Source organism: Dermochelys coriacea, chromosome 28 (genome assembly GCF_009764565.3).
Source record: "Dermochelys coriacea isolate rDerCor1 chromosome 28, rDerCor1.pri.v4, whole genome shotgun sequence".
Classification (NCBI taxonomy): domain Eukaryota; kingdom Metazoa; phylum Chordata; order Testudines; family Dermochelyidae; genus Dermochelys; species Dermochelys coriacea.
In genome coordinates this window covers 2,978,071-3,005,352 of record NC_050095.1, presented here as the reverse complement: position 1 = coordinate 3,005,352, position 27,282 = coordinate 2,978,071, and the positions used below count along the sequence as shown (strand labels likewise).

The window sequence follows — 27,282 nt, the reverse complement described above, 5'->3', positions numbered from 1 at the left end:
TTTTTAAATTTAATTTTTTCTTCTCATTTTAGAGATGACTGAATTTCTAGCCTAGTGTCAAAACAGTTTTGAGTCAATCCACCAATGGGGATTGCATTTTTGCAACTGTTATTTTGCCTCTCAGTCTAGGCCTTGGTATTTTTCCACATGCCATTGTGTACAACTTGATTCTCAAATATTCAATAAAGGCAGTATACTGTCTCCTATAACATCTTTCTCCCTGGAAAAAAATCTCTTGTAATTTTTGCAGAAAATTACAACTGCCATCGTGGGTCAGACCAATAGTCTGCCTAATCTAGTATCCTGTCTCGTGACAGTGGCCAATGCCAGGTGCTTCTAAGGGAATTATGAGACCAGGCAGTGACTCAGTGAACCATTCCATTGTCCACTCCCAGCATCTGGCAGTCAAAGGACGGTTTAGGGACATGCAGAGCATGGGTCTGCATCCCTGATTATCTTGGCTAATAGCCAATGTACTTATCCTGACGGACTGATCTAATTCTTTGTTCAACCCATTCATAGTTTTGCCTTTCAAAATATAATGAACACACATCTACAACCCCAAGATATCTTTACAACCACAAAAATTCTAAAATCATGAGTTATACACCCTAGAGTCAAGAAATTTTAATAAATAATGATCTCTCTTTTTTATATGCCTCTTTGTTCCTGAACCTGTAGGGTGCAGTAAGGCCAGTTCCAATGCCTTGAGCCTAAACACCTGAATGAATCTTAGTCTGCCCTCACACTGTTCCTGTTACCTCTCCCAAACATTTAATATACCTAAGGCCATATCTATACTTTAAGTGTGTATTAAATCAAGTTATGTCAGCATAGAATCACTACGGTTACTATATCAACCCCTAGCTCTCTAAACCCACCTTGCCTCAATGGCTACTGCCAGTCATCATCTAGCCCCTGCTTACTGGGGCAGACTCCAGTCTCTCATGGCCACTTATCATTGGCAAAGGGTTAGGACCTGCTGCATTTGCCTATTCCCAGGCTGCCCCTCTGCAGCCCCAGTACCTTTTCACAGGCATTCATCAAGGCCTGCAGCCTGGGGGTTTACCAGGCTGGAGCTCCCCAGCTCCCCTTGCCCTGGCCCTGCTCTGCTTCAGGTACCCCGCTTCCTTTCCCACTCATAAAATAGAATATTCTAGAATAGAATGGAGAAGTCTCACTCGAGGACTAGAGTGAGACTTCTCTAGCTTCTGGCCCACAGCCCTCTTATCAGGGCCAGCTGGGCCTTAATTGAGCTGGCCACAGCTGTAGCTGCGTTCCCCAATCAGCCTAACTTTGCTGCTTTTAACCCCCTGCTTATCGGAGAGGGGAAGCCACCCCACTACAGCAAGAGACACAACTTTTTTTGTATAGTGATGTGCCCCATGAGGGTTAATGTGTATACATTCGGTATGTTAGCAACAAGACGAAAGTCAAGGAAAATGTGGGCCCTTTACTGAATGAGGGAGGCAACCTAGTGACAGAGGATGTGGAAAAAGCTAACATACTCAATGCTTTTTTTGCCTCTGTCTTCACAAACAAGGTCAGCTCCCGGACTGCTGCACTGGGCAGCACAGCATGGGGAGGAGGTGCCCAGCCCTCTGTGGAGAAAGAAGTGGTTCAGGACTATTTAGGAAAGCTGGACGAACACAAGTCCATGGGACCAGATGCGCTGCATCCGAGAGTGCTAAAGGAGTTGGCGGATGTGATTGCAGAGCCATTGGCCATTATCTTTGAAAACTCATGGTGATCAGGGGAGGTCCTGGATGACTGGAAAAAGGCTAATGTAGTGCCCATCTTTAAAAAAGGGAAGGAGAAGGATCCGGGGAACTACAGGTCAGTCAACCTCACCTCAGTCCCTGGAAAAATCATGGAGCAGGTCCTCAAGGAATCCATTCTGAAGCACTTAGAAGAGAGGAAAGTGTTCAGGAACAGTCAGCATGTATTCACCAAGAGCAAGTCATGCCTGACTAACCTAATTGCCTTCTATGAGAAGATAACTGGCTCTGTGGATGAGGGGAAAGCAGTAGATGTATTATTCCTTGACTTTAGCAATGCTTTTGACATGGTCTCCCACAGTATTCTTGCCAGCAAGTTAAAGAAGTATGGGCTGGATGAATGGACTATAAGGTGGAAAGAAAGCTGGCTGGATCGTCAGGCTCAATGGGTAGTGATCAATGGTTCCATGTCTAGTTGGCAGCTGGTATCAAGCGGAGTGCCACAAGGGTCGGTCCTGGGGCTAGTTTTGTTCAATATCTACATTAATGATCTGGAGGATGGAGTGGATTGCACCCTCAGCAAGTTTGCTGATGACACTGAACTGGGAGGAGTGGTAGATACGCTAGAGGGTAGGGATAGGATACAGAGGGCCCTAGACAAATTAGAGAATTGGTCCAAAAGAAATCTGATGAGGTTCAACAAGGGCAAGTGCAGAGTCCTGAACTTAGGGTGAAAGAATCCCATGCACTGCTACAAACTAGGGACTGAGTGGCTAGGCAGCACTTCTGCAGAAAAGGACCTAGGGGTTACAGTGGATGAGAAGCTGGATATGAGTCAACAGTGTGCCCTTGTTGCCAAGACGACTAATGGCATTTTGGGCTGTATAAGTAGAAGCATTGCCAGCAGATGGAGGGATGTGATCATTCCCCCCATTCGGTATTGGTGAGGCCTCATCTGGAGTACTGTGTCCAGTTTTGGGCCCCACATGATAAGAAGGATGTGGAAAAATTGGAAAGAGTCCAGCTGAGGGGAACAAAAATTATTAGGGGGCTGGAGCACATGACTTACGAGGACAGGCTGAGGGAACTGGGCTTGTTTAGTCTGGAGAAGAGAAGAATGAGGGGAGATTTGATAGCTGCTTTCAACTACCTGAAAGGGGCTTCCAAAGAGGATGGATCTAGGCTATTCTCAGTGGTGGCAGATGACAGAACAAGGAGTAATGGTCTCAAGTTTCAGTGGGGGAGGCTTAGGTTGGATATTAGGAAAAAACTTTTTCACTAGGAGAGTGGTGAAGCACTGGAATGGGTTACCTAGGGAGGTGGTGGAATCTCCTTCCTTTGAAGATTTTAAGGTCAGGCTTGACAAAGTCCTGGCTGGGATGATTTAGTTGGGGATTGGTCCTGCTTTGAGCAGAGGGTTGGACTAGATAACCTCCAGAGGTCCCTTCCAACCCTGATATTCTATGATTCCATGATTAGATTCCAAGGCCTTGTACCATCCAGAAACATATGGAGCAGCGACAGGTCCTACTTTGCTTTAAAAAAAAAAAAAAAAAAAAAAAAAAAAAAAGCCATCTGATTTAGCTAATTGCTTCAGGTAGCAGTCTCACATACCTACGCTGTGAGAAACTGCAATCTGTAGGAATTAGCTTAATCAGATTGCAGTATTACAGATAGCACATCCCTACAGATTGCAGTTTCTTACATGTGAGTGTGTGTGAAAATGTTATTTGTAGGATCGGGCTACCTGCAGCATTGACAGGTCCTACTTTGCTAAAAAAGGACATCTGATGTAGCTAATTCAAGCAGTCTCGCATGTAAAACCAAACTGATAGCTTTCTTTAACAGTGTAACAAGCCTTGTGGATGGGGGGAAGTGGTCGACATGGTCTGTCTTGCCTTTAGTAAGGCTTTTGATACTGTCTCCCATGACCTTCTCATAAACAAACTATGGAAATGCAACCTAGATGGAGCTAAAATAAGATGGGTGCAAAACTAGTCTGAAAACAGTTCCAACAGTAGTTATCAGTGATTCACAGGCTGAAAGGGCATAATGAGTGGGGTTCTCCAGGGATCAGTTCCGGGTAAGTTTCTATTCAAAATCTTAACCAATGATTGAGATAATGGCATAGAGAGTATAATTACAAAGTTTGTGAATGATAACAAGCTGCACGCATACAAAATGGGAAATGACTTCCTGTGGAAAGGGATCTGGGGGTCCTAGTGGACCACAAGCTAAATATGAGTGAACAGTGTAATGCTGCTGCAAAAAAATTGAACATCACTCTGGGATGTCCGCTCTACTCTGCGTTGATTAGGCCTCAACTGTAGTATTGTGTCCAGTTCTGGGCGGGGGCCTGCCAGGCAGGGGAGAAGTGAGACCGGGAGGGAAGGAAAAGATGGGAGGGGAGGGGGGAGACCTGGGGAAAGGGGCAGATGGAAAAATGTCTGTGTAGCCAGGACATGATGGAGAGAAGAAGAGCAGGTGACCCCCGAGGAGCAGGGAGAGAATCGGGGAGGCTGAGATCCCCTCAGATTTACTGCTGCCTGCTTCTGTGGGGACACCATCCTCTCCAGTCCTGCCCCCTTTCTCTCTAGATAGTAATGATCAACATCCATGGTGATCCCTCCCCACAAATTCCTGAGAAAGTCTCTGTTCTCCTCCACTGATTGTACCCCATTTTCTCTCCACTTCACCAACGTCCCATTCAAATCTCAGGTTTGGGCTGTTTCCTCCCATTTTTACCTGTAGTGATTTGTCCTTGTTTGGGTGAGAAATTGTTCACTTGAGTGATTTCTGAAATGGGAAGAGGATTAATGGCAGGGGTGAGAGTAACTTAAAGGATTTACCAGTACTCTGGAGTCCTGAGCAGGGGGGCGTGGCCTCAACTGGAAGAGGCGTGGCCTTTAAATACCCGAGCCCTTTCAATCAAGATTTAAAGGCCCCAGGGCTCCAGCTGCAGCTGGGAGCCCCTGGGCTTTTAAATCACTCCTGGAGCTACCGGCAGCAGGGAGCCCCAGGGGTGATATAAAGGGCCCCGGGCTCTGGCGACCGCTACTGCAGCGGAGCTCCAGGCCTTTTAAATTACTGCCGGAGCCCAGCTGCCGCTACCCCAGGGCTCCTGCAGCAGGGCTCAGGTGGTGCTTTAAAGGGTCTGGGGGCTCCGGCATTGGAGCTTGGGGGGGGCACTTTAAAGGGCCTGGGGCTCTGGCCACTGCAGGGAGCCCTGGTCCCTTTAAAGCTCCAGCCTGGGGAAGCCGGTCTGGCGTACTGGACCAGCTTACTTTCACCTCTGGTTAATGGGCAGAGGCAGGCAGAGCCCTGAAACAAGGATACCGCTGGGCTGGGCTGGGCTGGGCTGGGGGGGGGCTCTCTCTGCTGGCCACAGGGCCTGGAAAGGCCCAGGAAGGGGAGGGTGGAGCAAGCATCCCCCCCCCCATGGAGAAGGCCCAGCCCCAGGTTTCCCAGCCCCAGCTACTTCCCCTCCCCCACCCTGCCCAACCCCGCAGCCCCCCCCAACCCCCCAAGACACCGCCTGCTAATCACATTTCCAGACCCCACTGCCTGCCCCTCCCCACAGCCAGTGACCTTCTGACTCCAGCCCCACTCCTTTCCCCTGTGAAAGCCACATCACCCAGAACTCCCTGCTGGCCATGTGCGTTAGGCAAGAAGAATCCATCCCACGCTGGTTTTGATTGAATATCGCTGTATAATCCCCTCAAATTTCTTTTCCTTTCTCTTGAACTGTTGAATGGTGACATAAAATCTCCCCAGACCTTGGTGCTTCCCTCATATTAGTAAATATTTAGTTTGTGTCCTATTTTCTCCTCAGTTCTGAAATACTGATATCAAATTCTTGAAATTCCCACTTTTCTCTCCACGTGTCTGACTGAGATCAGGGCTCTTATTGTACTGAGCATGGCTGAAGCCCTGCCTGAGATCAGGTCCCCCCGTGGGCCGGGCACTGCACAAACCCTGACCAAGTTTAGGGCACTTGTTGTGCAAGGAACTGCACGGACCCCTACAGAGAGCAGGGACCTTGTTGTGCTGGGTGCTACAGTGACCCTGACTGAGATCTGGGCCCTGTTCTGCCAGCACTGCAAGTGAGGTCAGATCCCACTGTTGTGACAAGTGCTGTGGAGATCTGCCCAACTGAGATCTGTGCCCCTGTTGTGCTGGGCACTGTAGAGAGCCCAACTTACATCAGGTCCCCCATTCTGACAGGTAAAACTGAGATCCAAACTCAGCTCACGGCCCCCACTTGTGCCAGGCAGCGCAAGACTGCAGTCCAGATTGCTGCCTCCATTGTGCTGGGCACTTCAGAGACTTCCACTGAGGTCTGTGTCCCCGTTGGGTCTGGCCCTGCACTGACCCCGACCGAGATCAAGTACCACCACTGTACTGGGCACTGCACAGACCCTGACAGAGATCCTGGCCCCACATTTTGCCAGGTGCTGCAGGGACCCCAAACAAAATCAGGGATCCTGTAATGCCGGGAGTGGCAGAGCCCCTGACTGAGATCAGGCCCCCTGTTGTGTAGGGTTCTGCACAGACACTGACCAAGAGAAGGGTCCCCATTGTGACAGGTGCTGAACAGACACCGAGGGTGTGTCAACACTGCCATTAAAAACCTACAGCTGGCCCATGCCAGCTGAGTCAGGGTCACAGGTCTCAGGTGAAGGGGCTGTTTAATTGCAGTGTAGATGTCTGGGCTCAGACTGGAGCCAGGCTGTAGGACCCAGTGAGGTGGGACGGTGCCAGACCTTGGACTGCATCCCAAGCCGGAACATCTACACCACAATTAAACAATCCCACAGACTGAGACATGAGCCCAAGTCAGGGGGCACAGGCCAGCCACTGGTGTCTAACTACAGTGCAGACATGCCCACAATGACAGAGAGTCCTTGTCACAAAAAGCTGAAAGGCTAAATCGGCAAATGGTGGGCGCCTACTCTCCATTTTACAGATGGGGAAACTGAAGCTCAGAGAGCTGAAGTAATTTGTCCAAGTTTGCATGCGGAATTTGGGACAAAACTGGGAGCTCAACCCAGATTGTTTGAATTCTTGCCTCTCCCCTTAAGCCCAAGCCCAGTGTGTGTGTGTACAGTGTTGTTTTGGCCTGAGTGTTTGCCTTGCATTGGCTTCCAAAGGAGGCTGTGGAATTTCCTTCATTGGAGGTTTTTAAGATCAGGTTAGAGGTACACCAGTCTCGGAATGTCTAGGGCAGGGGTCGGCAACCTTTCAGAAGTGGTGTGTCAAGTCTTCATTTATTCACTCTAATTTAAGGTTTTGCCTGCCAGTAATACATTTTAACGTTTTTAGAAGGTCTCTTTCTATAAGTCTATAATATATAACTAAACTATTGTTGTATGTAAAGTAAATAAGATTTTTAAAATGTTTCATTTAAAATTAAATTAAAATGCAGAGCCCCCTGGACTGGTGGCCAGGACCCAAGCAGTGTGAGTGCCACTGAAAATCACCTCGTGTGCTGCCTTTGACACACTTGCCATAGGTTGCCTATCCCTGGTCTAGGGATACTTGGTCCTGACTCATCAAAGGAGGCTTGAGTAGAAGACCTCTCAAAATCCCTTCCATGCCTACATTGAAATAATTCTCTTTTGTGCTGTGTCTTGTTCTATGCTGAGCTGTTTTGCATGGTGCCATTTGGAACTGGGATCGCACCATGTTGTGTTGCATAGTTTTATGATGCATTGTTTTGCCTCAGGTTGCTTGGTGCCTGTGTTGTGCTGGTTTGAGCTGAGCTCTCTTCCATTGTGTACTTTTGTCCTAGGGTGTGTTAGTTTGCATTGTGTTGCTTTCCTCTCCTTTGTATTGTGTCATTTTATACTGTGGAATATAGTTTTTTGTTTTTGATTGTTGTTTTTCTGAATTGCCTGACATTATGTTGTGGTGAGGTTTTTTTATGTATGTTGTGTATTTATACGTATATATTGCATAGCATCGTAGAAATGTAGGGCTGGACAGGATCTCAAGATGTCATCAAGTCCAGTTCTCTCTGCCGAGGCAGGACCAAGTATATGTAGATTACCTCTGATAGAGATTTTTGTCCTACCTGTTCTTCAAAACTTCCAGGGAGAGAGACTCCACAGCCACTCTTGTAAGACTATTCCAGAGCTGAACTACCTTAGCTCTGGGGACACTGTGACATTCCCCTCTGATGTTATCTGGACCGGTCACTCCAAACTTTGACTCTGGGAGCCAGCCGTAACCTGCTCTGCTGTGAGAACCCCCACTCCTGGGCTGGTCATGCACAGCCTCTGGCATGTAAGTTGCTCCCAGCTACTTGCAACCAAATGATACTAGCCAATATCTCCAGTCCCAGACACAACCCTGGGAACCTCCATCTTGCAGTGTCCAGTTATGCTCACTGGTCGCTGCAAGCATATTTGAGTTCATCAATTTAACAAAGAAATTGATATATACCAGGTTATTTATCCCAGGGGGAGTCTCTGACACACTTCAAACCAAACACACTGCTTCAGATAGAATAAACAAACAGATGTATTAACTCTAAAGATAGATTTTAAGTGATAATAAGTCAAAGCATAACAAGTCAGAGTGGTTACCAAAATAAAATATAAGCACGCAGTCTAAACTCTCAACCCTATTAGACTGGGCAACAACTAAATTAAGCAGTTTTTTTCACCCCATTGCAGTCCTTAATATACAGGTTTGGCCCAGGTTTAAGTAACAATCTCCTGTGTTGAAGTTTGCCTTCTTCTCAGGGTCTTAGTTGCTTGCAGCATAGGTGAGGGCAGGGGAAGGGCCCAGTATGTGTCTACTTTGTCTGTCTTATACCCTTAGTCCATGTGCTTGTAGAACACAAGTCCAGGCATATCTGTGGGGCATTGCTGAGTCTTTCCAAGCAAGGTTGAGCAATTCCCCTGGTGCGGCCTTATGCAGGTGAGTCATTGCATTGTAGTTCCATTGCTGGACAATGGCTGTTGATGGGTTCTTTGATACCCCGCCCATGCATTGGATACTTTCCTTGCTGTTGCCTCTGGGGAGCTAAGATCTATGTGATTCCTCAGCTTAGAGCATGCTTTAGTGACCACCATACAACACAATTCTCATTACTTCATATGCATGAATGAGACTCATATATGGATAGAGAAATGACTTTCAGCAGATCATAACTTTTTTCCTGTTACCTTACAAGGCACGCTTTATATGTAAGATCACGATTATATGAAAATGAGGAGTACGGGGGTTACAGTATAGGTACAAGGTATAGAACGTCACAGACACCCACACAGATTTTGGTGGTGAACGGCTCTGGAGAGAGAGGAGACCCCGTGAGTTGGCAGCTGGGTAAATAGACTAATGTTGGGAGGAGAAACATTGATGTGTCCAAGGTCACCCATGTTAGAGAGCTTATTCCTTCACTCTCCCACTTCCCTGGTCCTTCTCGCATGAACAGAGAGCAACAATACACGAAGTCCGAAGGTGCAAGCAATTGGATGTTTATTGGGGTGAACTTCCAGCAAGCTTAAATCCAAGTTCCTTTTTCCTTATTTTCAAATCCCAACTTACTTCCTGTTTGCCCCTAATTTATATGGTAATATTCTTAGCTATACCGTAACCAATTATTCTACTGAAATTTAACTAACCAATCTTAACATATTGTAACATGAATAGCTAACCAATTATATCCCACCACCTTAATTAGTTTACACCCAGCAAAATTAATTGTACAGCAGACAGAAACAATCACAGAACCAGACAGAGACCATGTAAATAAACAATAGCAAAGTGGGAACTATAATGACAAAACAATACAGAAGTGAGGATTTCACAACTACATCTATAAAGACATAAGGGTTTCCCAGTTGTGTCTATTGTTAAGTTAGTTCTTACCAGACAGACAATGGTCAACCTAAATTTCCTTTTACATCTTCTAGGCTCTTCCCTTTCTCTGGAGGTGATAGATCGGATCACCTTCCTAACAGCCCCATATTGACTCGTTTGGAATGTGAGGATGTGACCGGTCGCTTCCCAGCTTATGGCTGCCTCTACTGCTTAGCCAAAGGCATTGGCCTAAGAACAGGGCCTCAGACTGTCACGATGAGAGAAGGCCCTTACACAGATTCTTTCTTGTATACCTCTATTACTAGCTAAATGATAAACATATACCTACATTCTTAAAGTATAGGCCTTTACAGGCAGGCTTGAATATCTATATCCTAACAACCCAGGCTGTCCCTGACAGAGCTAGAAATAGATCCCAGTTCTAGTGCCACTGTACTGCTGTTTTGGGTATGAAGGTCTCTGCCACACTGGTGTTTAAGGCTATGGTGCAAACCCTTAGTATAAACAGAATTTACACTAGTGCATTCTGATTGGCACTGGTGCACCATATCCCAGTTTGCAGTTTGGGGTTAGGGGGGACAGGACATAAGAATGGCCATACTGTGTCAGACCAAAGGTCCATCAAGCCCAGTATCCTGTCCTCTGACAGTGGCCAATGGCAGGTGTCCCAAAGGGAATGAACAGACAGGTTATCATCAAGTGATCCATGCCCTGTCACACAATCCCAGCTTCTGGCAAACAGAGGTTAGGGACACCATTCCTGCCCATCCTGGCTATAATATCCATTGATGGACCTATCTTCCATGAATCTATCTAGCTCCCTTTTGAACCCCATTATATTATTGGCCTTCACAATACCCTCTGGCAAGGAGTTCCAGAGGTTGACAGTGCGTTGCATGAAAAAATATTTTCTTGTGTTTGTTTTAAACCTGCTACCTATTAATTTCATTTGGTGGCCCCTTGTTCTTGTATTATGAGAAGGAGCAAATAACACTTATTTACTTTCTCTATACCACTCATGATTTTATAGACCTCTATCATATCCCCCCTTAGTCGCCTCTTTTCCAAGCTGAAAAGTCCCACTCTTATTAATCTCTCCTCAATTGGAAGATGTTCTATACCCCTAATCATTTTTGTTGCCCTTTTCTGAACCTTTTCCAATTCCAATATATCTGTTTTGAGATGGAGTGACCACATCTGTACTAGTATTCAAGGTATGGGTGTACCATGGATTTATATAGAGGCAATATGATATTTTCTGACTTATTATCTATCCCTTTCTTGATGATTCCCAACATTCTGTTCACTTTTTTGACTGCCGCTGCACATTGAGTTGATGATTTCAGAGAACTATCCACAATGACTTTCTTGAATGGTAACTGCTAATTTAGACCCCATCATTGTATATGTATAGTTAGGATTATGTTTTCCAATGTGCATTACTTTGCATTGGGACAGAGGGACAATGACCTGGGACCGGTTTTGTTCAGCATCTTCATTAATGATCTGGAGGATGAAATGGATTGTACTCTCAGCAAGTTCACGGATAACACTAAGCTGGGGGGAGAGGTCGGAGGGGAGGGATAGGGTCCAGAGTGACCTAGACAAATTGGAGGATTAGGCCAAAAGAAATCTGATGAGTTCAACAAGGACAAGTGAGGAGTCCTGCACTTAGGATGGAAGAATCTCATGCAATGCTACAGGCTGGGGACTGATTGGCAAAAATGGCAGTTCTGCAGAAAAGGACCTAGGGATTACAGTGTACAAGAAGCTGGATATGAGTCAACAGTGTGCCCTTGTTGCCAAGAAGGCTAATGGCATATTGGGCTGCATTAGTAGGAGCATTGCCAGCAGATCAAGGGAAGTGATTATTCCTCTCTATTCGGCACTGGTGAGGCCACATCTGGAGTACTGCATCCAGTTTTGCACCCCCACACTACAGAAGGAATGTGGACAAATTGGAGAGGGTCCAGTGGAGGGCAACAAAAATGATTAGGGGGCTGGGGCACAAGACTTACGAGGAGAGGCTGAGGGAACTGGGCTTATTTAGTTTGCAGAAGAAAAGACTGAGGGGGAATTTGATAGCAGCCTTCAATTACCTGAAGGGGGGTTCCAAAGAGGTTGGAGCTAGGCTGTTCTCAGTGGTGGCAGATGACAGAACAAGGAGCAATGGTCTCAAGTTGCAGTGGGGGAGGTCTAGGTTGGATATTAGGAAACACTATTTCACTAGGAGGGTGGTGAAGTACTGGAATGGATTCCCTAGGGAGGTGGTGGAATCTCCATCCTTGGAGGTTTTTGAGGCCTGGCTTGAGAAAGCCCTAGCTGGGATGATTTAGTTGGGGATTGGTTGTGCTTTGAGCAGGGGGTTGGACTAGATGACCTCCTGAGGTCTCTTCCAACCCTAATCTTCTATGATTCTATGATATGTGTTAGTTTCCTTTGAAATCCCAGTTGAGACCAAGTGAGTCATTATGGTTTACCCCAATATAGATTCATTCCACTTCTGAAAGTTCATTTATCTCTGGGTCTTCTGCCATAAGTGTTGATAGAAAGTGTCTCCTAGGAGGGCAGAGAGAAAAGGAGTACTTGTGGCACCTTAGAGACTAACAAATTTATTTGAGCATAAGTTTTCATGAGCTACAGCTCACTTCATCGGAGGGCAGGTTTGCATAATGATAAAAAAAGCCTGTACTTTTTTTCACACTTTGTAATCTTCCAAAATAGCAGGAGGTGGAGGAGAAGTGGTCCAAATGTATAATACACAGGAGCAAAATTAAGAGACAAAAGCATAGAATTAGGACACAAGATTTGTAAATGCTGCAGTCTGAACTCTGGGCCTGACCCATTCATTTCTTCATTGGTTACCATCCCTTCCACAGCACGAAAGTCCTTGTTGTCCGACCAGGCAGCCAGTCTGGGATCCATGGGGAAGGAATCTCCTCTGAAGGCATCAACCATTTCTCACTTTGCCTCATGGAACTTTGGATCTCAGTAGTAGAGGACAATTGTTCCCAATCTAACCCTGGCATCCTTTGGGGGTGTAATCAGTGCCACTGTACTAGGCAATCTTCAGAGTAGCAGCCATGGTATTCCAAAAACAGTTTGACCTGGGTCATAGTGCACCACAGCTTCTTCTCTGGGGTGAACATGAACAAGTGCGTGCCTGTTATTTCTATGTATTTTATCCTTTGCCTTTGTCAGGGTAAATTTACACTTCTCCATGGTAAAATCGTTTACCAGACCACCCAAAATCTGGGTAATTTTAGTGAAGAATGGCCTTTCAAACAGTTTATTGCTTTAAGATGCTGTCATTGATCTAAATTAGGAACCAGATTACAACCCTGTATCTGAGTCTCACTGAGTTACCAGAGGTGGGGTTTCTATGAGAAAAAAGTTATTTTTCTGCAGCTGTCTCACATTCAACACTGATTTCATTTTATACAAATTGCAGCAACTAGAAAGGGTGAGTTCAGCAAAGCACCACTTCTCTTTCCTCCACATCTGCGTAGTTCGGGACAACGTTTCCTAATTCACAAGATTAGCCAGGTGAGATCTTCAGGAGTAACCTCCTGTAGGGCCTGGGACACAACCAGTTTGAGAACCAAATACAAGGGGATCTTGCACAGTTCCATGCCTCTTACTTTGGAATTCTCTCCATGGATCGCCTGAGACAATATTGACCTGAACAATTGAACACCACTGTGATCATCTGAACTTGCTTCAGTTAGTTGCACAGTTTGGAGTCTGCTGTAGATTACAGTTTCAGAGCAGAGATTTAAACACGCTACTATTGCTTTGTTAGCATGTCCAATAACTTGGAGTATGCTCTGTTGTTGACTGAACTGCACTTGGACTTTCTCCATGTCATCATGGCAGGGTGGGAAAATAGCAAAAGAAAAAGAAAAAAAAGAGAGTCTATTTTACCATTTGGCTCAAAGTCCCCAGGAAATCTGTTACATTCAGTCAAACAAAACTAATATCTATTTATGTAACCAAATGGCCTTCAGGAGAGAGAGGAAAAACCCAGCTCTCACCGAGGGGTAAGAACCTTTTGGTTTCACAGGAAGTTAAATTCCAGAGCAGGATACACCTGATGACTCAGAATCAGGACAACCGATTCTCCCATCATCTTCTCCTCTCATCCTTTGAAACCTGCTTCACTCCATGTTATCTCACAATTACTGAATCATGTGATTTAGGAAAGTTTTAGCATCATCATAATGGAAAAAAATAACCAGCCTTCCCATCCAAAACCAATCCCAACTCAAAAGGAAAAAGACAGGAGGTGGCTTTGCCTATAGATGAAATATGGGGTTTAAACAAAGAATGATCACATGGTTTTAGATCCAATTAAACATTCTCCTTCTGGGTCTGTGACTCTTTCACTTCCAAACCTAATGACTCTGATTTAGGATCAAACAAATCGAACCATGATTCCCTAGCATGGAGAGAACACTGTGTCTTGGGAAACTATGGGAAGTGGAGGGTTAGAATATGAAGAAGATAAACTCTGCACAGCTGAGTCAGAAGGAAACACTGCTGGGATGATGGGAAAGGAGGGAATCCCTCCCACACACCCAACTGTCTTTGAGTGTCAAAGAATCTGCTATAATCAAATGTATTTTAAGTGAGAAAAAGGCGCAAAAAAAACCTGATATTCAGCACAATCCATGGCAATATGAGAACAAATGGGAATGAGGGAATCGGTGCCCAGAGGTGACTTGGTGACTCTAACAATCACTTTGCAGTGTGAGCAGCAGTAGAAATGAGACACTCCAGGGTTGTTTAGACAAGGAAAACTTATAGAGCACTGGTGAGATTCTGAGTAAACCTGCTGGACCCCCCCAGCTACTATACACACGCTATGTCTCTTCTGCAGGAATAGTTGTGGTTTTATATCAAGCTAGCTAAGGCCAGGGGAAATCCGATTGGAGATAAGGACCAGGTAATTTTATCTTGATGGAGCTAGTTTAGGTCACCCCTGTCCCCTGGAGCTAATGACATTCCTGATAGGAGGGACAGATGCTCCCATGACACGCAGAATAAAGTTGTTGATAGAATGGAGCAGAGGATTAATCCCAAAGAATGGTGAGCTACAAAAGAGAAAAACGGGCAACCTACCTAGGGGACCCGAGAGACCACGTGATGCAAATAGTTCAAAGAGCTTTTAAGCGGGAATTAGCAAAAATTAGTAAAGAAAAAAAAACCCTGTTGTCAGCCCTTGATGAAGTTCTTGTGCCCCAGGCAGGCTTTTGGGGAGTCTATGTGTGTGTGAGAGCCATGTAGCTGTGGGAGGAATCACTGAATGGGGGGTATATATGAGTAGGTGGAACTTGTTAGGCATTTAATGTCCTATCCAGGCATAGCCAGGGCTCTCATCTGGCTCACCCTTGTAAGGGCCAGCTGAGGTTGTGGATCTTGTTTGAAGGGATCTAAAGGTAAAGCTCTTTCCCTTGATGGAATGAAAATTCAGGCCCCAACTCTGAGCTTCACCCAAGCTTCCCAGAAACTGGATACACACAAATACCTTCTGTCTGGGAAAGGCATGGAGTACCTCCAGGCACAGCAAATGCATGCTCTTTCAACACCACTCCAGTACCACAGCTCTCACATGCCTCCAGCTACAGGATCTAGCCCCAACAGCTGCAGCAGTAACGGGATGGGAGGTGGGGTGGTCTGAGTCTAAGCCTAAAAGCTGCTCCCTCCAAGAAAAGTCAGGCCCTGGAGGAGCAGCAAACACTGAAGGTGGATTTCTTTCAGGCTCTGGGTAGAACGCACTTTGCACTGCTGCAGGAGAGAGCACTCAAGGAACAAAAGTGCCAAACACTCTACACATCATGCCTCAGAAAGGAAACCCAAGTCAGCAAATTCACTTAAAGATGGAGGCAGAGAGACACAGCTCCCGCTTCCATGCACAGTGTCTGCAGTTATCTAAGAGACACAACAACCCCCCAGTGCTTTTCATAAGAGCACAAGGTCTTTTTGCCTCCAGGTTGCAAGGCCAGTGGGCAAGTTGCCCCTCTTGGAACCAGGAGTCCCCACACCTGCTGGGTAAAAAAACAAGCCACCAGAAAGTGGTCCATAGTCTCAAGTGGTGCCAGAGCCTGACACAGCACCCCTGAGCAGCCTTTGTTCTGCACATGCCAGCCATGCACATTTGCAAATACTTTAAAGCTCCTGTGAGTAAGTTCTGGGGACAGTTGCTCATTTTCAGAGGAAGCTCCCTAAAATCAGCCTGTTTCACCCTGTGGTACATTGACTTTCATTTGGACCAAGCTGAAGGGGGGACCTCATTGCTGTGGCTGCCGCTGCTGTGAGAGCAGCCACTGTTGCGGCTGAAGCCATCCTGCAAGCACCTTCCACCTAGCCACCCACTGAAAAATGCTGTAGGACATAAGGTGGGAGTGGATGAACACTAGAGCGGGGGGACCCTCCTAATCTCCTCCCACTTCCGCCAGCATTGGCCACTCCATACCCAGTGCCGTACCCAGTGGGCTTGAAAAAAATACGGCCAGATCTGAAGAGTCAGTTGTGTTCTTTGTGGTTGCCACGCCATTCCCCTCGGACCTGACCTGCCCTCCAACTCAGCCACCCACTGAAAATTGAAAAATAAAATGTAGAGCCGTAAAAGTCTTCAAAACTCACCAGGCCCAATCGCCCTTCTAATATAGCAAAAAAGCCACACTTCCCCTGACTAGCTAGGGACATCCTATTGCCCCACAAGAAGTGGAAGGCCACCATGTTTGGTCTCAGCAGCACTCGTGGAGCAGGGGGAAACACATGGCTGAGGAATTTCCCATGGTCAAAAGATAGTTCTTAAGCATGACAACTTTGTAGGCTAATGACAAGGTCCACTTGCGCCACCAGGCGAGCCATTCCTCACAGGCCAGCAACTGCTTCTCCCAGTTCATGTTCCCCACCTCATCTCTGATCAAATGCTGGAAGGCCCAGCTCATCAACCTGCCCACTCTTGCAGCCCTCCTCTTCTGCCTTGATTAACAGGGAGGAATATTAAGCCTCCCTCCCTTAGGCCAGCCCTTCAGCATTTCTAGGGAACACCAATGCCACCCAAGCGACTTAGGTTGACAGTAGGTCAACCAATAGGGCTGCTTCCTAGACCAGGCTTGCAGCCCAGCTTCAGGACTGAGAGGAAATGCAACTCGCATCCCTATCTACAGGACTCCAGGTACGTCCAGCCTTCTGGCTCAAACGTCCCCTCTTGTGCTCAAGTCACAACAGCTAGCTGCCAAAAGACAGATTCCTGTGTCATTTGAGAGACCAAGATAAAGCTTTAGAAACCCCGGTAGGGTTAGCTGGTAACAAACAAAGGGCCCCGAGGTCCCACTGAGATTTGAACTTGGATTGTAGGATTCAAAGCCCTGAGTGCTGGCCCTTACAACATGGGACCAGCAGGGGACCCCTCAAACTCTGTTGAGTTCTGGCAGGGAGGACTCTATGGGGACAATTTTTTCTGGAAGGGAGGACCCTGTGGGAACATGCCTCACTGGCCAGCCCTGCATTTCCTCAACAAGTCAGCATGCGGCACTTTGCTGCAGGCCCAGAGGCCTTTCTTCCTCCAGACTGTGAGGCCAGTGGACATGTGAGGAAGTTGCCCCTTCAGTCCCATGCAGTAAAGGGCCCTTCCTAGGAAAGCTCAAGTCCTGAAAAGGAAAAAGTAAAGTCAGGGAGGGTCCTCAAGAGATGGCTTCTGAAGTTCTGGGGGGACATCACAGGGGGAAAGTGCCCTCTGCCTGACCAGGGACTTGAATGCTGGACCTTCAAATTAAAAGTCTGAGTCAACTTTACCAACTTTAGCCAGGCTCACATTCAAAAGAGGCAACTTTGGTTCAAGAGAAAGAGGGCAGGAAACAATACAGAAAACCTGTTACTCTCACTTTCTTAGCAGTCCTAGCCCCAGCCTGCTCCTCCATCCAGCGCCCTGAGACCTTATTCTTTTTCTAGAATAATAGAATATCAGGGTTGGAAGGGACCTCAGGAGGTGTCTAGTCCAACCCCCTGCTCAAAGCAGGACCAATCCCCAACTAAATCACCCAGCCAGGGCTTTGTCAAGCCTGACCTTAAAAACCTCAAAGGAAGGAGATTCCACCACCTCCCTAGGTAACACATTCCAGTGTTTCACCACCCTCCTAGTGAAAAAGTTTTTCCTAATATCCAACCTAAACCTCCCCCACTGCAACTTGAGACCATTACTCCTTGTTCTGTCATCTGCTACCACTGAGAACAGTCCAGATCCATCCTCTTTGGAACACCCTTTCAGGTAGTTGAAAGCAGCTATCAAATCCCCCCTCATTCTTCTCTTCCGCAGACTAAACAATCCCAGTTCCCTCAGCCTCTCCTCATAAGTCATGTGTTCCAGTCCCCTAATCATTTTTGTTGCCCTCCGCTGGACGTTTTCCAATTTTCCCACATCTTTCTTGTAGTGTGGGGGCCAAAACTGGACACAGTACTCCAGATGAGGCCTCACCAATGTCAAATAGAGGGGAACGATCACGTCCCTCGATCTGCTGGCAATGCCCCTACTTATACATCCCAAAATGCCATTGGTCTTCTTGGCAACAAGGGCACACTGTTGACTCATATCCAGCTTCTCGTCCACTGTAACCCCTAGGTCCTTTTCTGCAAAACTGCTGCCGAGCCATTCGGTCCCTAGTCTGTAGCGGTGCATGGGATTCTTCCGTCCTAAGTGCAGGACTCTGCACTTGTCCTTGTTGAACCTCCTCAGATTTCTTTTGGCCCAATCCTCTAATTTGTCAAGGTCCCTCTGTATCCTATCCCTACCCTCCAGCGTATCTACCTCTCCTCTCAGTTTAATGTCATCTGCAAACTTGCTGAGGGTACAATCCACACCATCCTCCAGATCATTTATGAAGATATCGAACAAAACCGGCCCCAGGACCGACCCTTCGGGCACTCCACTTGATACCGGCTGCCAACTAGACATGGAGCCATTCATCACTACCCGTTGAGCCCGACAATCTAGCCAACTTTCTATCCACCTTATAGTCCAAATTAGTTAAATATCAGATCCAGGAGAAAACACAGTTATACAAAGCAAAACGAAATCACAAACAGAAATGTCATTGGAAATACAAAAATAAAAGGAAAATGCAATCCCCATCACTTTATCATATCTGGGACATTCCTGCATCGAGAGCACCCACTAAGGTCCCTGTGTGGTTATGAGAAACCTGGAGGAATTCATACCAAAACCTGAACATGAAATTCAACTGCTCCCAGGTGCCACAGTAAAACCCTTTCCCTGCTGTGACGTTGCATTCCATATGATTTTATGAAAATAGGCTAATGAGTGTGAATATAATGTAATTGGAATATGCTTCATGCAAAAGGTGTCATGTAAGGTATCATTACAAAGCTTATAATCTACTGTGTGTTTTCATCCTATTTGTACGAATGTATCGTTCTTGTATCTGAAACTAGAAATATGAAATATAACTCCTAGGTCCTGTTGTACTTATGCAAAGTGTGGGCCATTAATGGTGGTTTGGAATCTTGATGGCTCCCATAACCAGGACAATTGACTGTAGATGGCTCTGTGTACTTGCAAGTCTTCCTGTGAGTCAGGCCTGGAAGAATGAAGGCTTGGGGTCTCACAGGACATGTGACCATGTTACCTGGTACAGGAATCCATCTTAAATGTTGGGCTTTTCCCCAGGAGAGAGACAAAAGATTCCTGCCTTGTGCCAAAGCTATATAAGGGGGTGGATCAGAACAAAGGTAGCTGCAGTCATGAGAAATCCCCTAGCTACCACCTGAGCTGGAACAAGGATTATACTGGGGAAAAGATTGGGCCCAGACAAGAAATAAGTCTAGTCTGTGAAAGAAGTTTATTGGAAGATCTCTGAGGGCGAGATTTTATCTGTATTGAGTTTCATATTATATTAGGCTTAGACTTGCATGTTTGTTTTTTTTAATTTTGCTCTATGGAGAATACAAACTCCATAGAGAAGGAAAAGTTAATGCCTTAGAAAAGTCTATGTGTGTGTGTGTCTAGAAACCACTCTCCTAGAGTTTCTTTTCTCTGATTTCCTTTAGAGAATCTGAAGCAGGAAGCAAGAACAGTTGCTTTTTCTGAGGCTTGAACTCAGGACCTTCAGATTATGAGACTGACATGCTGCCAACTGCACTAAGAAGCCTTGGAAAAGCTTTAGGTTCAGGGCATATCGGACCCTCCTACAGCAGCGACTGGGGCAGAGAAGGAGCCAAGGGGTGTGCTGGAAGAAGCAGGGAGATTTGGTGCCCAGAGACCTGTCCTGGCAGCTTTCTCAGTAGCAAATAAATCAATTCTCCCTACCAGTGAACAGAGAAATGATGGCAGCACGGGATGGGGGTGTTCCCAAGCCAGGGACCCACTTCCACATTTTAGAACTTTCTCTCATTGCCCTAGCATGGCACTTCCTATGTGAATTGTGCAAAGCAAGTGGGGGAAGTTATATGTGTAATAGAAACCAGTGCTGCAGGTAAGGCTTGAACTCATAACCCCAGCAATATTCCTCTTTGCACTAACCAGTTGCACCACTGCAGGTGCTTCTTAGACAAAGTTGGGAAGTAGGCAGTTGTCAGTTTCTGTGGTTCACACCTTTGCCTGGTAATTGAAAGGCTGCCTCCTCGGGCAATTTAAAGGGCCTGGGACCCTCACCACCATCACTGGCAGTACAAGGGGGCTAAAGCGGCTTCCTGCCCGCTCTCGCTTCACGTGGCGTGCCACTCTCAGAAGCAGCTGGCACGTTCCTGCGGCCCCTGGGGGGGGGCGTGTCTCCACACACTGCCCCCACTCCGAGTGCCAACTCTGCCAACTGTGGCAATGGGAGCTGTGGGGGTGGAGTCTGCAGGCAGCGGTGCGCGGAGATGCCCCCAGCCCTCCTGCTTGGGAGCTGCTGCCAGAGGAGGGTGCGGGTTGCTTTCAGGAGATGCCCAAGGTAAACGCCACACCCCTCATCCACTCCCGCACCCCCAACCCCCTGCCCCAGTCCAGACCTCACACCCACACCCAAACTCTCTCCAAGAGCATGCCCCCCACACCCCCTCCTGCACCCCAACCCTCTGCATGAGCCCAGACCCCACACTCAAACTCTCTCCCAGAGCCTTAGCCAGGTGTGAGGGGTGGGGGCAGGACTTGATCCCATTCTGGGCACCACCAAAAATTATACAAACCTGCCACCCCTGTCCAACCCAACCTTCTGCTGATGCACCTCAGCCCACACCAGTGCAGGGTTTGAAGCTTGCATTACTTAAATTCCAGGACACTGGGGGATTTCATCTCCCCTTTGTCCAGAGGGCACCTTCTCCCCACTCCCAAAAAGGTTCTTGTCCATAGGATCACTGTAGGGGGGCTGGGTCCCTCTGTGTCTTTTCTCTCTATAGGACAGGCCAGGGTGCCTAGAACTGGGGCATCTGAGAACCCAGGACCTTCTGTGGAGCTGCCCTTCCCCTTCCCCTTCTATGGTCTCATCTGTCATTGACTCCAGACTTTTTTCCTGTCGATCCTCAGCACCATCCCAAGCAAGCTGCACTCACCTCAAAAGGACAGTGTCTCCTGGTGGGTGTAAATCACTGACCTCTCGCCTCTCTGAGCACTGACTGCCCCTCCGTTTCTTTGCCCCTCAGTCTGTGCAGATGGGACCTTTCCCTCCAGTGCTGGAGGATTCTCCCTTCTCATCTACCATTTTCCCAAACAGCACAGTGAGTGGGAATCTTAAAAGTACCCAGGTGACTTAGGAGCAGAAACCCCCCCAGACCTTCCATGCAATTCGCACTTGCCTCTCACTGAGCAGGATTGAAACTCGTGCAAGGAGACTGGTGGGTCACATCCCTGCTGAGCATGAGCAAAGCAGGAGGGTGAAAAGAGAACTTGGAGATGCTGGGGATTGAACCCAGGGCCTTATACATGCAAAGCATATGTTCTACCACTGAGCTACATCCCCAGATGGGCTATGGGTTACACTCAGAGCCTGTTTCCAGAGCGTCTGGGAGCCTAAAAGCAGCATGAGGAACACATTCCCTGCTCTGAGGGCTAAATCTGCTCTCCTAGAGGTTGCTGGTTCATAGGGGTCACTTTGCAGCACAGCCAGATTCAATGTGTGGGGGAGAGAGTGTGTGTGCCCTGGACTCAGGGACAGAGATACACTCAGCCCTCTCCCACGCATTGGCGGGGAGAGGGTACTGCAATCCCCTACTGGAAGGTGGTAGGGGGCTCAGTGAGCAGCTCAACACCTGACCCTGGCGGCAGAAGTGGTGTGGGGAGCTCCAGGTGTTTCTAGGATCTGCTATTTCACCTGCCTGTAAAGTCCAGCTTTCCCCAGCACATTCACTGCAGTGCAATCGGGTCACTGTTTATCTATCTATCTGCAGCATGATTAGCTGCAGATAGATAGATTAGCACCATCTATCTGCAGCATGATTAGCCTGTGTCAGTGGTTAGTGAGGTGGATCTAGTTGTAGATGGTTATTCATTCCCCACCTCGACAATTCACACAGTCCCTTTCCTATTCAAATCCCCAGCACCTCAGTGATCCTAGTAGCAGGCGTTGGGTTTTCCCTGTGACTTCGAGGGTCCTTTTTCCCCTTGGCAGGGAGTGAACTCAGCCTTTTTCCCCCATCCCAGACATTCCATGAAATAACTATAGCAGCATAAATAAAGAGGGGAGGGAACATCTCACTGCCAGGGCGGGATGTGCCCAGGGCCCCCTGCTTGTCCATTGTTTCCATTACAGAAGAGGAAGGTTCCATGGAATTTGACACCCTGCTTTGCACAAGGGACAGAGAAAGATCTTGCTGTTCCGTGTCTGTGCAAAGAAAATTGTGCTTCAGTGTGAAAGAGAGGCGGGAATAGCCCCCTGGTGGGACAATCTCCTCAGGATTAAGAGCAAAGGACTCAGGCTGAGAACTGATTTCACTCCACTCATCTGGGATTTAACAAATTGTCTTCCATGGAGACATTGGGAACTTGTGACATTGATCCAGATTCGGGGGGTTTGGGCTCCTTTAACTCTTGGTAAAAACGTGAACTTGATTCTAAGAAGGAAGAGAGGAGAAGAGGAGAAGCCTGAAACTGACTTTAGTTCCAGGCTGGGGTCTCCTGGATGGGTGGAAACTTCCTTCCCTGATACCAGGGGACAGCAGCTACTGGCGACATACCAGGGCTGGGATGAAAGGGGAATGTTGCATGGACTTTACCATACAGGCCCCATCCTGCTTCTCAGAGCCCACAGGAGAGAATCTAGAGACAGGTGAGTCATTTCTCAGAAGAGCTGCTAGGACTCCTTCCTGCCAACAATTCACACCTCCTGCTCCCCCTGCCCCTCAAATTTTTCTGCTCCAAAGGCTCCTGAATGCTGAGAAAGGGGGGGGGGGTGTCACTCCACCATCTGAAATGAAAGGGATGCTCCTGGATGGGAAGGAAAGAACAGAAAGTGAAGAGAGAAAGAAACCGAAAAAAAAAATACCTCTTCTCTCTCCCTTTCCCCTCCCATCAAGATATGTGATGAATGGGGAAACTCCCCTCCCCAGGAACAACGAAGAAAACAGAAAGAGGTTCACCACAAACTGGACAGCAACAGACTTGATTGCATCATGTTGCAGTGAGACAAAGAAGCTGGAATTGTGGGTTCTGTTTAGGGTGGCCAGACAGCAAGTGTGAAAAATCAGGATGGGGATGGGGGGGTAATAGGAGCCTATACAAGAAAAAGACCCCAAAATCAGAAACTTTCCCTATAAAATCGGGACATCTGGTCACCCTAGTTCTCCTCTCAAGGATTCAAATCACTTGCAGCATTGAAAGCAAGCCCCAGGCTGATCAGCAGGTGAGTCTGAATTAGCATGAAACTTCCAAGTGTGTCAGACAGTCAGCCTTCCGGGGGGCAGGGAAATCAAACTCTGGTCTCCTGTAGCACTAGCAGGGATACTCACCACTATCTTATCAAGCAGGTAGCTGCCTTTCAACAGACCCCTAGGAGAGGGAGTGCTGGTGGTTCTGCAGTTTTCACACTGGGGAGGAGGGCCAGACTAGTGGGGCTGTCTCAGGACTCATCAGTGGCTCTAGGTCACATGTTGGGGGGCAGGTGTCAGTAGGGGCTACAGGATGGGGGCTCTGGTTAAAATGAAACTGCACAAAAAATCTCCTGCTTTGCTTCAGGTAAAGGCCCTACTTTGGCCTCTCCCCATTTCATAAAAATCTCCATCTCTACCCCGCCTCTCAGAAACCTCCTCTCTCCCTTGGGTATTTTCATGGTTTCTTCTTTTTTTCATGGTCTTGTACAAATATTTTTGCTATGGAAATGATCAAGTACATTTTAAATGAGAAAAACAGTCAAACAATACATCAGTATCTCCTTCACCACACATAGTGTTGTTAGGGTCCTTCATTTTCAGATTCTATTTTATTTAATTTTTCCTGGGAATTTTACCGGTGGTTTATTACCACCACAACAAAAACAGGTGAAAATCAGTGCAAAAAACTATTAATAATGTTTCTGGGTAAATATCGGGGTTTATTTTGGTGGGCGGAAAGACAGGGGAAAAAAGTATTTAGTAGATGAACGCTTTGAATTCCATTCATTGATGTGGTTTGCTGCAGAACTAAAACAGAACTCAAAACAAAATGAGTTTAAGAAAACAACCTCTCTCTAATCCCCAAATAAAACTTTTCATTTGAATGAACAGGTTACTGTTGCAGACTTACAACTATTAGGCTATACATATTGACATTTAATAACTGGGCCACACCATTTGCAGCGCATACACTCAACTTCATCCTTTTATCCTGTTTGTTTGTTTTTTTAACTTTTGAATACTTCCTTGTGTTCTGAGACATATTCTGAGACAGATTTTCATTTCCTTCCCATTTTAGTGTGTCAAATCTATTGACCGTTATCTGCTAATGGCTTGAAACGTGCATGTGATGAGTGTGAAATTCATCAGTACATTCAGAGGCGCACCACTTCAGAGCTGGTGTGCATGCCTGTTTGTTTATTGTGTGTATCTTCTAGACTGGGGTAGGCAAACTACAGCCCACCGGCCGAATCCGGCCCATCGGGGCTTTGGATCCAGCCTGCAGGATTGTCAGCCCAGTGGTGCAACAGGGCTAAGGCAGGCTCCCTGCCTGTCCTGGCCCCACACTGCTCCTGGAAGTGGGGGACGGTGCCTGCAGCCCCTGGGGATAGGGGAGCAGAGGGTTCCACATGCTGCTCTTGCTTGCAGGCACCCCCCCCCCCCGCAGCTCCCATTGGCCGGGAACGGGGAACCACGGCCAATGGGAGCTTTGGGGAAGGTACCTGCAAGTGAGGGCAGTGCACAAAGCCCTCTGCTCCTCCTCCCCCAGGGGCTACAGGAACGTGGTGCTGGCCATTTCCGGGAGTGGCGCGGAGCTAGGGCAGGCAGGGAGCCTGCCTTAGCCCTGCTGCGCGCCACTGCCATCCCGGAGCAGTTCCAGGTAGGCGGTGCCAGGCCGGAGCCCGCACCCTGAACCCCTCCTGCACCCCACATCCCAACCCCCTGCCCTGAGCCCCCTCCTGCACTCCCTCCTGCACCTCAACCCTCTGCCCTGAGCACTCTCCCGCACTCTGCACCCCCTCCTACAACTCAACCCCCACCCTCAGCCCCCTGCCACTCCCCTCCTGCACTCTGACCCCTTGCTCTGAGCCCCTTCCTGCACACTGCACTCCCTCCCACACCCCGCACCCCAACCCCCTTCCCCAGCCCTACATTCATGGTCCTGCATACAATTTCCCCACCCAGATGTGGCCCTGTTCTAGACTTATTCAGAGCCTTTCTTCAACAGGCGGCTTTGCATATACACGCAGACTAATGTATTATCATAATACATATATCTTACACAATGTATTGTATTTTCCTAATAAAACAAGTTTTTTTACATAATTAAATTATACAAAAGTAGGGTGAAAATCAGAAAAAAATGAATCACTTTTTGTAGAACCCGGGAATTTTTCAGTTAAAATGGGTTTAAACTGAAAACGAAGAAGCTTAGAATTGTGACTGAATTTTTCTAGTCCAGGTGATCAGAGTCACCCCTACATTCACTTCAGATCAAACCCCAGATTTGCACCAAGCACTTATCGGGGCTCTGGGGCAGAACTAAACTTCACTGACAGCAACAAGGGAGGAAGATTGGGACTGAGCTGTCTGGGAAATATTTTAATTGTTCTTTTTCTTTTCTTTTTTTTTTTTTTGGAAAATTAAATCAATGCAGCTTCCACTCCTCGAACTCTCCCCAGGAAATAACGTTTCTGTGCAAAGTACCCAAAACTTTTAACAATAAGAAGTGAAATGAAATAGCCACACCATGGCACCAGAACCTAAGGATTGAGAAGCCATGTGATTATTGAATGTGCATTGACGCTGAAAAGGGAGGTGTTTTGTCTTTGCCTCCCCTTCCCCCTGTGCTGAGAGCTAAACCCCCTCTTCTTCCAGAGAACTAAAACCCAGGAGTCCTGACTCAGCCCCCCTGCTCTAGCCCACTAGACCCCACTCCCGGTGACAAAGGAGGGGCTCAGAGACCCCTGTGCTGTCCCCTCGCCTCCCTGCGTGTGTTGTACTTGAAACCCAATGGGGTTTCCTTGGGCAGTTTCGAATCTTGCGCCCAGGAAGGGGGTGATTTTAGGTGCAGGTTCCAATTGCGCAATGAACCAGCCAGAAGGAGCAGCAGGTATCGGTGTCGGAGCCATTGAAATAATCATAGCAACGTACCTCAGGGAAACCGTTATTGATGAAGTGTCAATGAAAGGTCGGAATCTGATAGTGTCAGTGTCACACTAGAGGGTGCTGTGATGGTTTTAAATTTGTCGTCCAAACCTAGCCAGCACCTAGCACAGGTTTTAACCTCTTCTTCTCTTACTGTTGCTCATTATCAGAGAAGGGGAGAGAGAGAGGAATAGAAATGGAGGGTGTAACAAAAATGACAGCGCTGGGGACAAAAATACTGAAGTTTAGAACCCCAGGTCATTTGCTTTCCTTTAATTATAATTAAGACTACATTTTCATCATGGGTATTTTTAGTAAACATCGGGGACAGGTCATGGACAGTAAAAAAAAAAAAATTCATGGCCCCTCACCTGTCCATGACTTTTACTAAAAATACCAAAGAATAAAACTTGGAGGGGGGGGGCTTCCCAGGGGCTCTATGGGGAGGGTGGCCCGGCTGCTTGGGGCGGGGGGCGGAGCATGGCCTGGGACCCCCACTGGTGCTGGGGGAGGAGGGAGTTGGTGGGGCCAGCAGGCTTCCTACCTGGCTCCACCCCTCCCCCAGCAGCAGCACAGATTGGGTGTGGGAGGGGACAGGGGGTTGGGGCACGGAACAGGGTGAGGCAGGCTCTGGGTGGTGCTTACCTGTGGGGCTCCCTGGAAGGGGCAACATCCCATCACTCAGCTGCTAGGCGGACGCAAGGCCAGGCAGCTCTCCACGCTGCCTCCGGCTGCAGGCACCGCTCCCGCAGCTCCCATTGGCCGCAGTTCCCGGCCAATGGGAGCTGCAAAGTCAGCACTCTGGGTGGAGGCAGGGTGCACAGCTGCCTGGCCACTCCTCTGTCTAGCAGCTGAGCAAGGGGGATGTCACCCCTTTCAGGGAGCCCTCAAGGTAAGTGCCACCCAGAGCCTGCCTCTCCCTGTTCCATGCCCCAACCCCCTGCCTCCTCCCACTCCCAAATCCAAACTTTGACCTCCATGACAAACTCCCAGCCTT

At 47.6% G+C, this 27,282-nt stretch overlaps 3 protein-coding genes, 2 non-coding genes and 1 pseudogene across 7 annotated transcripts in view; 2 read left to right on the top strand and 4 right to left on the bottom strand.

Moving 5' to 3' along the window:
- LOC119849428 (zinc finger protein OZF-like) overlaps positions 1 to 27,282 on the bottom strand; it is a 776,365-nt gene that overhangs the window by 204,560 nt on the left and 544,523 nt on the right. The window lies entirely within an intron of this gene.
- LOC119849371 overlaps positions 1 to 27,282 on the top strand; it is a 1,398,949-nt pseudogene that overhangs the window by 858,241 nt on the left and 513,426 nt on the right.
- Positions 1 to 27,282, bottom strand: part of LOC119849376 (zinc finger protein 420-like) — a 3,142,523-nt gene that overhangs the window by 2,807,052 nt on the left and 308,189 nt on the right. The window lies entirely within an intron of this gene.
- The window catches only part of LOC119849401 (zinc finger protein 883-like), a 273,312-nt gene that overhangs the window by 1,943 nt on the left and 244,087 nt on the right, over positions 1 to 27,282 (top strand). The window lies entirely within an intron of this gene.
- On the bottom strand, positions 19,651 to 19,722 carry TRNAM-CAU. Its single transcript has one exon. It is a non-coding gene; the product is annotated as a tRNA-Met (tRNA).
- On the bottom strand, positions 21,440 to 21,511 carry TRNAA-UGC. The gene has a single exon. It is a non-coding gene; the product is annotated as a tRNA-Ala (tRNA).